The sequence below is a fragment of the Podarcis tiliguerta genome (genome assembly GCF_965153285.1).
Source record: "Podarcis tiliguerta genome assembly, chromosome: 3".
Lineage (NCBI taxonomy): Eukaryota > Metazoa > Chordata > Lepidosauria > Squamata > Lacertidae > Podarcis > Podarcis tiliguerta.
The window spans coordinates 58,783,366-58,799,582 of record NC_139536.1 but is presented as its reverse complement, the minus strand read 5'-3'; the positions used below and the strand labels follow the sequence as shown (position 1 = coordinate 58,799,582).

At 41.2% G+C, this 16,217-nt stretch overlaps 1 long non-coding RNA gene across 3 annotated transcripts in view; it reads left to right on the top strand.

The window, feature by feature from the left end:
• Positions 1-13,142, top strand: part of LOC310675040 — a 123,533-nt gene extending 110,391 nt beyond the window's left edge. For 2 of the 3 annotated variants that reach the window (XR_014509874.1, XR_014509875.1), the window contains 3 exons: positions 1,758-1,825; positions 10,096-10,153; positions 11,497-11,795. This is a non-coding gene — a long non-coding RNA (uncharacterized lncRNA). Of the gene's footprint in view, positions 1-1,757; positions 1,826-10,095; positions 10,154-11,496; positions 11,796-12,342 lie in introns of those variants that run through there. The other variant, XR_014509873.1, reaches the window with a different exon arrangement.
• Positions 13,143-16,217: the final 3,075 nt, after the last annotated feature.

The window sequence follows — 16,217 nt, the reverse complement described above, 5'->3', positions numbered from 1 at the left end:
ATAAATAAATGAGGAGTTTGGCTTCCTTTCCTCTTTAGAATATCAACATAACTTGTAGTTTGTAGACAATTACATTGTATGACAGAGGTTTACGCTGCTAAGACTTATTAGCTTTTTATTACATTACCTATGGGAAGGAATCACAATTCAGTGGCAGAGTGCAGGCTTGGCATCCAAAGTTTAAAAACACCAATTCATGGGTGATGGGAAAGATCACTTTGTGCTTGAGACCTTGGAGAGCCTCTTGCAGTCTAAGGAAGCAAAAGTGATATAGCTGGATCATACCCTCCAACATTTCTTGCTTTCTGCCCTGAAGATTCCAGCCAAGCTGCCTGCTAAAAGCCCTCCCATTTCCGAAGTTTGGCTAGCATTTTCTGGCAGGCAGGTAATCTACACAACCTACGGTTGGAAACCCTCATTTGAGTACCTGCCCTTGCAACCTGCTACCTGGCCCAGGAAAGCTCCACAGTGGCCTTAGAATGACAGCTTCTGTTTCCTTTGGGTTCACTCTGATGCTGAAGCCCCTTCTCTGACCCTTTTTGGACAGAATATATAAGGAACTATAGGTATCAAATTGAAGTATCACATTCAGTCCACTGAATTCCATATCTCCTCTCTTGCCTGAAGAACCCCTGTGCAGCCATATTTGGCTATGTATCACCTCATCTCTCTCTATCCATTTCTTCCTGGCCTTCTTGGGCTTCTGTCCGTGCCTGCATTGATCCAGTTTTTTGAGAGTTGATGCTGGAGAAGCAGAGAGCGGTCATGGTTCCTCCCCCATGGCCCAGACAACTCCAGTGACATGGAAAGGAATGGTGCTGCTGTGGCTCCCATGACTAGCAGGCAGGAAGGTGCTTTGCATCAAGAGAAATTGGTCCATTGCAGACCCTCCAAGTGTCCTTATTTTCCAGGGACATCCCTGATTTAGAGAAGTCATCTGGGTTTCTGATCTGATCCCGTAATGTTCCGCTTTTCCTTAGGATGTCCCTATTTTCATTGGAGAAATGCCAGAAGGTATGGAGTTATTCAACCCCCAGTCTGAAGGCAATCCTGAATAGGGAAGGTTTTTAAAAATGTTTGATGTTTTATTATGTTTTTATGTATGTTGGAAGCTGCCCAGAGTGCTGGGACAACCCAATAAGATGTGTGGGGTATGAATAGTAAAATTATCATTATGGAATGGGACGTCCCTATTTTCATCAATTCAAAGGCAAGCAGAGATACTTTTAGACAAAGAAGAATGAAGAGCTTAGAGGTCCCGAAACACCAGCTTAGTGTAAAAGTGAACAAAGGGTGAAGTGGCTGTCTCTACTTTTCTAAATAAGAGTGCTTGGCTGCAGGTAGGTGTTTTTCACTGCTAGCTGGCAGGTCACACAAGATCTCAGGGCACTGCAGAGAGTTGGGGTAGTTAACCCTTGGGGTCTCTTCCAGCTCTACAGTGCTATGATTCTGTGATTCTAGGGCTCTCAGTAGCCAACTGATAAGTCTTAAGGTCTGGATTGCATATGGGAAATTTTGGTTTTATGCACTTCCAAGAGCAATATAAAATGAGACAAAGAGGTCCAGGCCGTTCCCTTGTCTATCTCAATAGAGGGTGGTGACTAGTCTTGAAAACACAGCCAATCCTCGATGTTGCAGATATTAAGGATATTCTGAGCCAATATGATAATATGGGGATATAATTGTGCTATCTGGAAATAGCTTTGTAATCTGAGGGTTGATCATTTATTTGTATGCCTTTCTGTTTCTTCCAACAGGGACCAGTGATAAAAGAGGACAGAGTCCTGAACCTTTAATAACTATGAAAAAGGAGGCTTTTCATCAGGTATTTGCTATGCATGCTGTGCTTCCTGAAATTATCTTTAGAAACTTTTAATACAATACACTTGGCTCTCCTTTGCATTTGATCACTTTATTAGGTGGCTCTTTTAACACATGTTTTAGAGTTAACACATCCACACACCACAATGACTTAATGCTGGACATTTCTCAGACAAATCATTTTTAAAAATTCTTATTACCAACGGAACCAATGTACTTGTTTATATTTGTTGACATAGGGCTTTCAAAAGTGGGCTCTACATTAGTTTGTCTTAATTTCCAAAATCCATATTAATTTCATGCTATAAGAGCTATGAATTTAAGATCTGAGATGCAGCTTCTATCGTCTCAGCCTTATAGGATTTATAGCTTTTCTGGAGTAACCAGGAAAAGGAGAGAGAGAGAGCATGTAGAGAGAATTATGTTATTAACAGTGTTTGAACTTCAGTATGTCAACTAGCGTGTCCGTCATGGTGTAGACAATTGATCCACAGAGATTTAACCCAAAGCACTTTTGCTTGGCCCATTAAGCTGGAAGCTGCTATAGAGTCATCTGAGAATTGAGTTGGCTTTAAATTATTATCATTCATACTAGAAGGCCGGCTCATCCCAATTTAGGAAAAGGAAAGTGGAATAGTCTCTTTTGGACTAGAGAGGAAATAATGTACTTCTCCTCCTATAAAGCTAAAAGGTAAAGGACCCTTGAAGGGTTAAGTCCAGTCAAAGGCAACTATGGGCTGTGGTGCTCATCTTGCTTCAGACCGGGGAGCTGGCGTTTGTCCACAGACAGCTTTCCGGGTCATGTGGCCAGCATGACTAAACTGCTTCTGGTGCAATGGGACACCAGACTGGGATGCCAGAGTGCACGGAAACGCTATTTACCTTCCCACTGTAGCGGTACTGGTGTACTTTTGAACTGCTAGGCTGGCAGGAGTTGGGACAGAGCAATGGGAGATCACCCAGTCACATGGATTTGAACCGCCAACCTTCCAATCAACCTTCCAACCTTGGTTTAGACCACAGCACCACCCACTCTCCTCCTATAGGATCATAGAAGAAAGAAGAATAGAGATGAATTCCAAATCAACTATTGTTGCAGGTTTAGTTTGTTACAAAGACGATTTTGCCTAGCCGGTGGCTCACTAGGAAAAGTATTGTTATGAGTTTGGGAGAAGGCAGATCCCCCAAAATTCTTAGATTTAGTAAATGTTAGGATTAAATCAATGCTTGGATTATTGAAGAAAGCTGCCGGACACTGAATTTAGTAGTGTCAAAAAGACAGGCAAAATTGGTGGGGCTATAGAGGGTGGCGCTGTGGGTTAAACCACAGAGCCTAGGACTTGCCGATCAGAAGGTCAGCGGTTCAAATCCCAGCGACGGGGTGAGCTCCTGTTGCTCGGTCCCTGCTCCTGCCAACCTAGCAGTTCGAAAGCACGTCAAAAGTGCAAGTAGATAAATAGGTACCGCTCCGACGGGAAGGTAAACAGCATTTCCGTGCACTGCTCTGGTTTGCCAGAAGCGGCTTAATCATGCTGGCCACATGACCCGGAAGCTGTATGCCAGCTCCCTCGGCCAATAAAGTGAGATGAGCGCTGCAACCCCACAGTCGGTCACGACTGGACCTAATGGTCATGGGCCCCTTTACCTTTACCTATAGCCTTTAGACAATGGTGTCACTGCAATATTATAGCCACTATACTTTGGTTCTGATCATGAATGCCCCTCCAACTAGAGGATGCTATTTACAATTTTTAAAAAGATACACACAATGTCAAACCATACCTTTAATGCCATGCGGAGTTTGGCCCTCAATGTGACACAGAATAAGATCAGGGCTTTTTTTCAGCCAGAACTCACCTGAACCCAGTTCTGGCACCTCTCTGGTAGGCACCATTGCCATTAAAAGAGAACAAGGAAGGTGTTCATGGTGAATTCTGGCACCTCCTTTTCTATAAAAATACCACTGGATAGGATCATGCTTTCTTTTTATTATTGTTAAGATCCTTTTGCTTGGAAAGTTTCAGAGTGTCCACCTCTCTCTTTCAAAATGGGCTGGAAGTATCTTAACCACTGAGGTGAAATCCCCTCAGTTTTCAGACACAATGGGGTGCCTTAGACCATGCCTTGCAACAAATGACAGGATTCTGTTTATTGTATTATATTATTACATTTATATCCCATCTTTCCTCCAAGAGTTCAAGGTCACATTGGTAGTTCCCCCCTTCCTCATTTTATCCTCATTGCAACCCTGTGAGGTAGGTTGGGCCGAAAGACAGTAACTGACCTAAAGTCAACCAGTGAACTTTGTGGCAGAGCAGGGATTTCCCCCTGGTTTCCCAGGTCCTAGTCCAACATTCTAACCACTATACCACACTTGTTCTTGGTGTGAAAATCTAGACCACGTTGTGAAATAATCTCTTTCATTCTTCCCATTAGTGAGAGCGTCCCAGAAATCTTTAGATAGTGCTTTTAAAAAAAAAACCCTCTTCTTTTTTCCTGTAATGATTTCATTTGACACTTCCATCAAGTCAGATACTTTTATGCAAAACTCATACTGTGCAATTCATATTTTAATAGTACATATCAACTCAGAAGAAAGTGCCATTTTGCTTCCATGGAACTTACTCCTAGGGAAGTGAATTTAGTATTGCAGTCTATACCCACTTATCTGAGATTGAGCCCCATTGAACTAAATCAAACTTACTTTTGAGTAGGACTGTATAGGATTGTGCTTTCAGGGAAATAGTTTAAAATGCATTTGAAATTTCTTTGCATTATTTTTTTTTTTAGAAAACAAATACATTTTTAATTAATGTATAGCTGGAAATGGCTTAAAATATACGATAATTTCCATCCTCAAAGCTTTACTGTCAGACACTATGTTAAGCCACCATTAATCATAAGTGGCTACAGTCATGTGGTCATTGTAATTTGGTCATGCTGTACAAAAGATAAATGATATGGAATACTATTAGCAATGATGGTTTTAATGTAGACATTTATCATTATACGAGTTTGTTTGATATGACTTTGGGATAAAATCAGGGGGAAACTGCCTAGCTGTTAATTTTTTTTATGCCTTTAATGATCATTTGCATACTTAAAAAATGGAAATAAAAGAGTGCTAGTGTTTTCTGGTCCCCTTTCTCCCCCAATGTTCAATGACAGAATTACAGCTGACTCTGAAGGACCCAAATACAGAATAGTTAGAAAAGCAATGATGACTAGTTGTAAGCTGATGCTAATTTTTTTCATATGAAAGTGATGGGAATTTTTTTGGGGGGGGAGAGCAATCCCCCCCCCCATTCTTAAAAACAACAACACCTTGCTAAGCAATTTTACGCACTGATTGTCATTTGGTCATACTTGCTCCTTTCCCCGACCTGTATTTTTGTGTCATTAAAATAGAAAAATCAAGAGTATCTTATAAATCCAGCCAATCAGGGTTCATGTAGAAGGGAGATGCTGATGTCACATTACCATGCAACCAGCCTGTTTTGGATACATGGTGACATTATGAAGCGAAAGAGAGAGAGCATTTGGGTCAAAATTAAGGGAGAGAAGAATAACAGTGACCTCATTGTGGGAATTTACTATAGATCCCCAAGCCAAACGGAGGACATAGATGATGCCTTCCTGGAACAGATGGCCAAGCATGCAAAAGGAAGGGAGATAGTGGTAATGGGGGACTTCAATTACCCAGATATTTGTTGGATGTCAAACTCAGCCAAGAGCATAAGGTCAAACAGATTCCTAACTGGCCTTGCAGACAACTTCATTGTCCAGAAAGTGGGAGAAGCAACAAGAGGAACAGCCATTTTAGATCTGGTCCTAACCAATATCAATGACCTGGTTAATGGGGTAGAAGTGGAAGGATCATTAGGCGCAAGTGATCATGCTCTTCTGAAGTTTACTATACAACGGAAAGGAGCAGCCAAGCATACTAGGACTCAATTTCTTGACTTTAAGAAAGCCGACTTCATAAAACTTAGGGAAGTGCTGGGTGAGATCCCATGGACAGTAATACTAAAAGGAAAGGGAGTTCATGATGGCTGGGAGTTTGTTAAGAGGGAGATAGTAAAAGCACAACTTCAGGCAATACCAATGAGACGGAAACATGGAAGGTGCCTAAAGAAGCCAGGGTGGCTATCTAAAGAACTTTTAACTGAGTTAAGATTAAAAAAGGATGTGTACAAAAAATGGAAAAGGGGGGAAACCACCAAAGAGGAATTCAAACAAATAGCCAGCACGTGTAGACACAAAGTCAGAAAAGCTAAAGCACAGAATGAACTCAGGCTTGCTAGAGAGGTTAAAAGCAACAAAAAAGGCTTTTATGGGTATGTTCGTAGCAAAAGAAAGAACAAAGAAACAGTGGGGTCACTCAGAGGAGAAGATGGTGAAATGCAAACAGGGGACACAGAAAGGGCTGAACTCCTCAATGCCTTCTTTGCCTCATTCTTCTCCGATAAAGAAAACAATGCCCGACCTGAAGAATTTGGAGCAAATGATTCAGCAGAGAAAACACAGCCCAGAATAACTAAGGAGATAGTACAAGAATACTTGGCTAGTTTAGATGTATTCAAGTCTCCAGGGCCAGATGAACTGCATCCAAGAGTATTAAAAGAACTGGCAGATGTGATCTCAGAACCACTGGCAATCATCTTTGAGAATTCCTGGAGAACAGGCGAAGTCCCAGCAGACTGGAGGAGGGCAAATGTTGTCCCTATTTTCAAAAAGGGGAAAAGAGAGGACCCAAATAATTACCGCCCAGTCAGTCTGACATCAATACCAGGGAAGATTCTGGAGCAGATCATTAAGCAAACAATCTGTGAGCACCTAAAAAGGAATGCTGTGATCACCAATAGTCAGCATGGATTTCTGAAAAATAAGTCATGTCAGATGAACCTGATCTCATTTTTTGACAGAATTACAAGCCTGGTAGATGAAGGGAACGCAGTGGATGTAGCCTACCTTGATTTCAGCAAGGCATTTGACAAGGTGCCCCATGATATTCTTGTAAAGAAGCTGGTAAAATGCGGTCTTGACTATGCTACCACTCAGTGGATTTGTAACTGGCTGACTGACCGGACCCAAAGGGTGCTCATCAATGGTTCCTCTTCATCCTGGAGAAGAGTGACTAGTGGGGTGCCACAGGGTTCTGTCTTGGGCCCGGTCTTATTCAACATCTTTATCAACGACTTGGATGATGGTCTCAAGGGCATCCTGATCAAATTTGCAGATGACACCAAACTGGGAGGGGTGGCTAACACCCCAGAGGACAGGATCACACTTCAAAACGACCTTGACAGATTAGAGAACTGGGCCAAAACAAACAAGATGAATTTTAACAGGGAGAAATGTAAAGTATTGCACTTGGGCAAAAAAAATGAGAGGCACAAATACAAGATGGGTGACACCTGGCTTGAGAGCAGTACATGTGAAAAGGATCTAGGAGTCTTGGTTGACCACAAACTTGACATGAGCCAACAGTGTGACGCGGCAGCTAAAAAAGCCAATGCAATTCTGGGCTGCATCAATAGGAGTATAGCATCTAGATCAAGGGAAGTTATAGTGCCACTGTATTCTGCTCTGGTCAGACCTCACCTGGAGTACTGTGTCCAGTTCTGGGCACCACAGTTCAAGAAGGACACTGACAAACTGGAACGTGTCCAGAGGAGGGCAACCAAAATGGTCAAAGGCCTGGAAACGATGCCTTATGAGGAACGGCTAAGGGAGCTGGGCATGTTTAGCCTGGAGAAGAGGAGGTTAAGGGGGGATATGATAGCCATGTTCAAATATATAAAAGGATGTCACATAGAGGAGGGAGAAAGGTTGTTTTCTGCTGCTCCAGAGAAGCGGACACGGAGCAATGGATCCAAACTACAAGAAAGAAGATTCCACCTAAACATTAGGAAGAACTTCCTGACAGTAAGAGCTGTTCGACAGTGGAATTTGCTGCCAAGGAGTGTGGTGGAGTCTCCTTCTTTGGAGGTCTTTAAGCAGAGGCTTGACAACCATATGTCAGGAGTGCTCTGATGGTGTTTCCTGCTTGGCAGGGGGTTGGACTTGATGGCCCTTGTGGTCTCTTCCAACTCTATGATTCTATGATTCTATGAAAGTAGAGTGAGGTCAGTGCTACCAGTCCACAATTTGAATGGTCACGTAAGTGGCAAAATTGGGAGGTGTGTTTCAAGGTGCTAAATGTTTCATGAAATTCTCTCTCAGTTTCGCTTCAGCTCTAATCAGTTGTCATATATTTGACATTAATAATAGAAGCCAAGTTTTTGCAAGCTTTCTATTTATAGGATTCATAAGACTTATTCGACTCCTGAGAACAGTTAAATTGCTGTCAGGAGAAATGCAATGAGGGATCCACACAAAGAGAACCATTCCTCCACCACTTCTCATAACAGTCTTTCAAATATAGATTCATGACACATCCGTATGTCTTCCCTGTTCAACTTTGTCAAAAGGTATAATGGAATGACAAATGCTGTGCAGCTTTCTGAGGCAAGAAAAAAGACAAACGAAAGCTGTTGCAATCCTCCCTCTGTTGGTCTCCCTTCATATGCTGAACTCTTAATAGCCATCCCGTGGCACAATGGATCAGTATGCCTGGGTTTAACCAGAAGATTGGCGGTTTGAACCCCACCCAGGGATGGCTGTGGGCAAGATTCTTGCATTGGAGACGTTGAACGAGATTATTCTTGAGGTCCCTTCCAATTCTGTGGTTCTATGATTCTATAAACCTCATTTTGATAAATGTACACAGTGCTTTTTTCTGGGGGGATGTAGGGGTATGCATACCTCCTAAGCATTTTGTGAATCTAACGGGAGAAGAAACTTTTTTTTTTTTTTTTTACAATTTTTAGTTTCTTCTCTAGCATGGTGAATCATCAGTTCTATTGCTACCCCCAATGGCGGCCTCATTTCCTGTCACGGTGTTTCCTGAGTCTCAGACGGAACTGAGCGTTTAATGTGTGAAGTAGGAGTTGGAACCTAGCACAGCGATCGGTCAGTTTTGTTGTTACCAATAGTGGCTTCATTTCCTTTCCTGGTGCAATGCATGTTCTTTGTACTTTTGTCCATTTACTGTATCTATTTCCCCTGATTTGAACTATAAAATTGTGATTTTCTTGAGTCAAAATGAGAGTACCCCTAAACATTAAAAAAAACCAACACACACTGAATATACATAACCGTTGCCATACTTGCTTGGGACAGATGTGTCTATATACATCTACTTCTTCTAAGCTACTTCTTCATGTTTGGGGAACAAGACCATGAAAATCTTGGGGGTTGGATGGATTGAGCTCAAATGTGTGAGGAGAATAATAATGTGTGAGGGAAACAGTTTGTACTTTCTTTCCCTGTTTATTCAATAGAGCTGGTTCAGAAACTAATGCACCTATCAAAATGCACAAGAACACAGCACCAGCATTTACTTAGTTTAGGTAGCCAAATGCCCTCATAAGGGACTTGAGGAGCAAAAGAGATCAGATAAGAACTTTCCACATATGGAGTTGTATTGAGAAAGTAGGATTAAAGACCCTCCCTTATCCTGGGAGGGTGGAGCATAAGAAGTGATATAGCTGTCATCACAATATTTTGCTTTCTAAAAGGAGGAAGACGTGGCAGAAAGCTGGAGAGAGATGGAGAAACAGGAAGAAGAGATATATGCACTTTTTAGTCTAAAATGGGGATGTAGAAACATTACTACTACACCTAAACATAGTGATAATAAATAATAATAAAATTTTATTTATATCCCGCCCTCCCCAGCCAAAGTCGGGCTCAGAGCAGCTAACAACAATAAAAGTAACACAGCATTCTAAAATCAATATTCTATATTCTATTCTAGTCTAGTACTCACATTAAACATCATAAAACCAGGTGAACTATTTTGAGTTTTCTGATACCTAGCTCTAAAAACCTTTCTGGTTCTGTATTTTATTATTATTATTATTACTAATACTATTAGCAAGGAAGCTCTCAAAAACGAGGGGGGGAAATATGAGCTAGACCAAATAACTAATAAACACAAGTGACCAAATCACAAATTTCACTCTTGTTTGATAAGGGTCTACATGTAGGGCCATATTTCAAAAAGTAAAAAACAAGACACCCTGAAAGTTGTTGAGCTTTTTTTATCTTTATTTAGACAAACCCCAAAGTTGTTCAACTTTATTTTACAAAAAGGCCAATAAACTTGCAATTTTTCAATTGACTTCCCCCGGAAGGCAATTTCACCTTTGAAATTCCGTTAATGTTCAGGAAAATCTCGACATATGGCAGCCCTAGCCGTTCTTGGTCCTGCACATAGTGGAAATGGGTAAGTAATCTCATGGGCTGACTCCAGCTCTCAAAATAACACCTGACCTCTTTCCAAGGTCCCTGTCCAATTTTAAGGAAGGTGTGGTAAAGATGTTTGCTCACCGTTCTGCAGGAGGAGAAGTACTCATAATGAGTCTTTTCACGTATTTTGTACAATGTTGCTTTTCTTCTTCTTTTCTAACTAACACTCTGAAAAGGTGAAAGATCACCTCTAATTTTTCATAAAGCACATTGATTCTTTTGTTATGCCACCCCACAGAAAAGAAAAGAAAAATAATTGGTGATGCAATATTTGAAAATATGTGCTTAGATATCTGAAAACCCTCTTCTTTGCGGTAATGCTAATTATGTAGCCTGAGCATCCATGAAGACACTTGATTGTTCTGGTCTCTGGGGTAGAGGGAAGTGGTTGCAGCAAGTGAGCAAATCTAAGATGCACAGAGTATTATCCTGAGTTACAGGTATACAGGTGTGCATATATATCATATACACATTCAGTGTGTGTCCAGGCAACTCCCCATTTATGCGAGTGTTGTGTTCCGAGCTACCATGCTGTAAGCTCACCTCACCCCATTCTACCCCTGCTCTTTTCCAACCCCTCCTGCCCCCACTCCCTTCCGATGCTGAAAATGTCATGCATGTCAGCTGTCACACGCGTGTCAAACACAAGCAAATGGGGAATTTCAAAGGTGAAAACAAAAGACTCTTGTTTTTGTTCAGGAGTGAAATCATTGATTTCAAGTTTAAATGTGAGTTTTCCAAATCTCATATCAATCAGAGCTTCCCCAATCTACTTAGCCTCAACATGGTCCGATGAACTAGTCTGAAATACCATTTTGAAAAACAAAAACAAATGAATGTAAATGGTTTGCCCCTGGGAAATATGGATTTTGGACATATCAGTCGAACAGTGGCATGTCAAGGGAAATGTGGAATCGAGAGATTTTTAAATTGTACACATTTCTAATTAATTATCATAAACCCCATATGGACACAAGAGGTCATGATAACCAACATTCTGTGGGTCACTGGATTTAAACTGTCTCAGATGGTGTCATCTGCATAGAACTAGGCTTGGCATCTTACATTAAGGCACCATCTGCTGTAGGGGATGAGTGAGTGAAAGTTGTATTTCTTATCTGAATTTTATCTTTCTAATGATGCATGTCTGTACAGGTTCATTTCTTTGATTCTCTTTTTGAATGGCATTTTAAATTTATCTTCTAGTATTGCTGTCGCTTAGTTTATTGAATCATTATAGCTATTCAGTGAAGTTTAACTCAGAGTAAACACAACTGAATGAAATGGACATGACTAAGTTAGGTCCATTAATTTCAACAGGTGGAGTAAAACTTAGTTGAATACCACCCAGTATAAACACCAACAAATGGGAAACACTGGCCTGTGAGCGCTCCAATCGGAGAACAGCCTTTACCAAAGGTGTCATGGGCTTTGAAGATGCTTGAACTCAGGACGAAAGGGAGAAATGCGCTAAGAGGAATTCACGCTTGGCAAACGCTCACCATGATCAACTCCCGTCTGGAAACCTATGTCCCCACTGTGGAAGGATGTGTGGTTTCAGAATTGGCCTCCACAGTCACTTACAGACTCACTGTTAAAACCGTGTATATGGAAGACAATCTTACTCGGTGACGAGTGATCGCCAAAGAAGAAGAAGAAGAAGGATCTCTTTTGTTATGTGTAAGACCATTACTGAAACAAAGGGCCTCACTTGTGGTGATGCTCCATAATACAAGCTACCTATATTACAGCAATAATGACTTGAGTATTATGTTACATACATAATAGTACAATGGGTGGTATGCAACTAAGTTAAACTCAGAGTATTCCCCCTTAACATTGATAGATCTAACTTAGCCATGCCCAGTAAATTCAGTGGGTCTACTCTGAGTAAAGCTTGGTTGTATACCCACTAATGATACATTACATAACTGTTACATACAAAATACAAGATACCATTAAAACACTGAATTTCTTACAACTTGAAAATGACTTTTTCCTTTCTCTAAATGTGAAATTATGGACCAAGATTTCACCACACTTTAACTATAATTTGGTAGGATTGCAAGGGACTGAGTATTATTGCCAGGGGGCAAGATTCTGCCTATGGGTCATCCTTAAGATATAGTTGGTCATTAATCCTCTCTTTCTTCTTTCTTTTTTTAGAAATAAAGGAGGGTTGTTAGAACACATTTCATGAATCCTTGGTGACTGACTAGGCTAGGTTATGATCCTATTTTCCCATGTGGAAGATGCAACCACCTCACCCCACACGCATCGCACCACATTTGCCAAAGAATTTTTTTACATCTGCCCAACCTGTCCTGACATCTAAAAACAGCTGTGAGGCACAACACTGGTAGAATAACCCTTAAGATCTCTGTTACAAAGCGTTGAAATGAACCATCAAAATCATTGTTTTTCCTTTCCTGGAGGACTCCCCAAGGACTACATTGAAAACAATTCTGCCTTGCTGTCTAACAGAGTTCACATAAGAACTCCAACCTAGAGTGACATTGGCAAACTTCTGTGATGTATTACACTGCGTAACACTGTATATACTGTACACAAAGGAGGTAGTTCCCACAGTCATTCTTCTTATTCATCTTACTCAGGCTCATGGGAATTTTTTGTTGTTGTTGTTGCCTTCCACCAGGATGTGCCTAAATGAGTATGCCTTGAGGCATTGTGCTCTTAAGAGTCAGAAGATCTCTGAGAAATCAAGCCAGTGTATCCCTGTTGAACAATGACTTTGGGAGGGAAGTGAACCATGAAATGCTGTTTTAACATCAGTGTTGTTTCCTATTTGGCTGTGAATCTGCCAAAACAGATGCGAAATGTAAACACAGGAATTTTAAATTTGGATTGGGTGCATGGAAATGTAAAAGTTCTAGCGTTTTTAATTCAAGAAGTGTGAGTATGCCAATGAATAGCTTTCAATTTTGATTAAAAACAACAACAACCAATCCAGAATTCTGAGCCTACAACAGCATCAACCGAAAGAACTTAGAGAGGGGAAAGATGTGGTAAAGTGTTACCACACAATGCAGGTGATGCTGGCAGAGCGAGCGCCAAATCACATTCAGAAACACAAACTAAATTTTTAATACTTGTATCAATTTGTATTAATTTGTATTTGGCAGGCCATAGTTGGTGGCATGGAGGCAGTTAAATGGGCTGGTGTATGATAGGTACCGTTCAGCACCAGTTGGTAAAAGGACTTGCCCTGCATGTCTAAACAGAAAAGTTTTTATCAGATGCTGAATACGGTATAATGAACGTGCCTGTCTAATATTAGTATTGTTTAATAATGTTAATAATGGCTTGGAACTTCCCCTGCATGCAAAGACAGGCTCTGGCATATTGAGCAGATGAGACCAACAGTGGGTCCAACGGTCAAGAAGGAGGTTTATGCACATGCTGTAGAGGGAAATAAGGGGCAGACAGGGCTCACCAACCTGGGAAGGAAAAGTCGGAGCCCAAACCTATGCTTCTTTGTGGGACATCTTCTGGAGAAGAAAAGGCTAAGGAGTAAAAGCTACACAAATCAGGATGGAGTCCCTAAGACAGTTTGATGGCACCTTGTACACCTCCTTCTGGCAACTCCTGCAGCCAAGCTGGTGCCAAACATAATGCTCTGCTTTACTTTGGACCACATCAGTGAAGCCGGGGGGGGTGGAGGTCTTGTCATCTGGGCAGCCCAGCAGGTTGACTTCACCCCTGGAGGCACACTCCATTGTTTCTCAAGACAGACAGATGCCAAGAATTATATTTTAATTTCTTACATGCCCTTCACCCCAAGGTCCGGGAGCAGATTACAATGATTAACCTGGTACCTAATTGGCAGGCAATGAAATTATTTTAGCAGTAGCACATCCTCACTTATGACTTATCCTGAGACTGCAAAACAAACAGTAGATATCTTGATGTATCATAGGTGGTTCTAGATGTATGATTCTATTCTGTGGGTGCAGAGGAGCATTACCAGGAGAAACTCCTTTGTGTGGTTACAGCACAGTATGTTTAATCCATAAACAGGCAATGAATAGAAAAATATATAATTATTCCCCAAATGCTTTTAAAGCTTAAGGGCTAAATTTCTAAAGAGTTGTGTAGGGAGTTGTATGAGTAAATCTCATTATTGTTAACAGGGTTTATGTATTAATCTTTTTATACAGTGTCTTTGTTTTTTTTTAAATAAAAATACCCTCACAGAAATAAAACATAAAAGGGCAGGAAAATACAAAAATAAGTACAAAACCAGCTCAGAATATTACCTTTCCATTGATTTTTTTCATTGGACTTGTCTAGGAAGTCAAGTTACAGACAAAATCTTCCAAACACAGGTGCAAGTGAGCTTATTTACTTCAGTGCACTGTAATTTATGTGGTTTGGGGTAAATAACTTGACAGAAATGTCAGGAAACCACCAGACAAATGAAACAACAGAAGGAGTGCTCTTCCACACTTCAACAGAGATTTAGTGAAATGGAGTGAAGGTGCCCATGGGAATTGCCTTGATTTAGGGTTGCCATAGGTCTGGAAAATCCCAGGCATGTCCTCTTGCCCATTCAGGGGGATTTTGACAATTGTAAGCAAATGTCTGGGTTTGGGGGGTGGGCAGGTTTGAAGCAAAGTGTTTGTGTGCGTGGGTGGCTCAAGCTCTGTTTCGGGCTCAGTGGTCGTGGATGGCCGGGGGGGGGGGGGCGTGTTCGCCCAAAGAAAGCTCAACAACTTTGTCCGCATTTTTCCCTCTGGAAATATGGGAACCCACCTTTGACTGGCAATTTTATTTTTAGAGGTGAAACAGGAAGTGCTTCATTAATGATGTGCTTCCTGTTGTGAGGCTTTAGAGATACCATTCTGGGTTGGTGGTAACTGCTTTCATGCTGATTCTGATCAGTCATCTGTGGTTATTAGCTGTATGAGCCCAATGGCACAAGTATCACTATGTGGGGAGTAGGGAACAGATATGAGTTGTGTCATCTCCTTATGAGACCTTTTTAGGCAGTAGTTTTGCATCCCGCTAGGGGTGGAGTTTATTGGCATGCGCCCACAAACATGGGAGCATCGGTGCTTCAACAGGGCTATGAAGTCCAGACTCTCTGTGAAGTCCAGACTCTGATTATCAATAACTGGAATGAATCTAGGGTAGACCAAGTACATTGCTTACAAAAGAGGAAAGGCATTAACCAAAAAGAGGGCAAAAAATTGCTTAAATTTACATGTGCTAATTTATATGTACAGGTGCCATTTTAGAAATTACTACAACTTAAATATACATTACATCTCACCGTAGAGAGGAAGGCTGACCAGGTAACTTGTGTGCCTGCTCAATCTGCTGCCCCGGTGCTAACTGCTGGTGGGCAATTTCAAGGCCCCTGTTCTCTCTCCTTATGGTTCTTCATCTTTAACCGAGACTTGAATCCCACAGCTCTTCAAATAGAGGATTGTTCCTGGCAGCTGTTCAAATAGATGATTGCCCTGTAAAGTAGGACACACAGTTACCCTGAATCAACAGTAGGTGATTGGAGCTCTGTTGCGCCAAACACCCACAAATGCATGTGTAAAAAGTGGTCCTAAATTGTAAGGAGCTTGCTCATAAATTTGTTTCTGTGTCCCAGCCGAGAACCCACTTTTAACAGGTCACCTCTCCATACCCTCTTTTCCCTTGTTTTAGCTTTTGGCTATTTCTAATGAAAGCCGACAATTATTTATACTAATTAGCTGGGCAGTGGATGTTAATGGGATGAGATTTTAAATAGGCTCCATCAAAATGATGTGGATAAATCATTTGTGCCCTCCTTATTGCAGCGTCTGCTCTTCAAAATTGGGGCAGAGATGTAAAGATACCGTAATAGTCTTTCTGGGTCTTAAAAAGGAGGCACATTATTTTTCACATTGGTGAATGTATATACACATATAAAGCTTATAGATATTTTGATACTGACCTTAGCTTATCGGCAGGCAATGGAGCTGTTTGAAAAGCAAATCTGTGATTTTGAATTTAAAGCCAACAAAGAATGATGATGTTCTTGTATA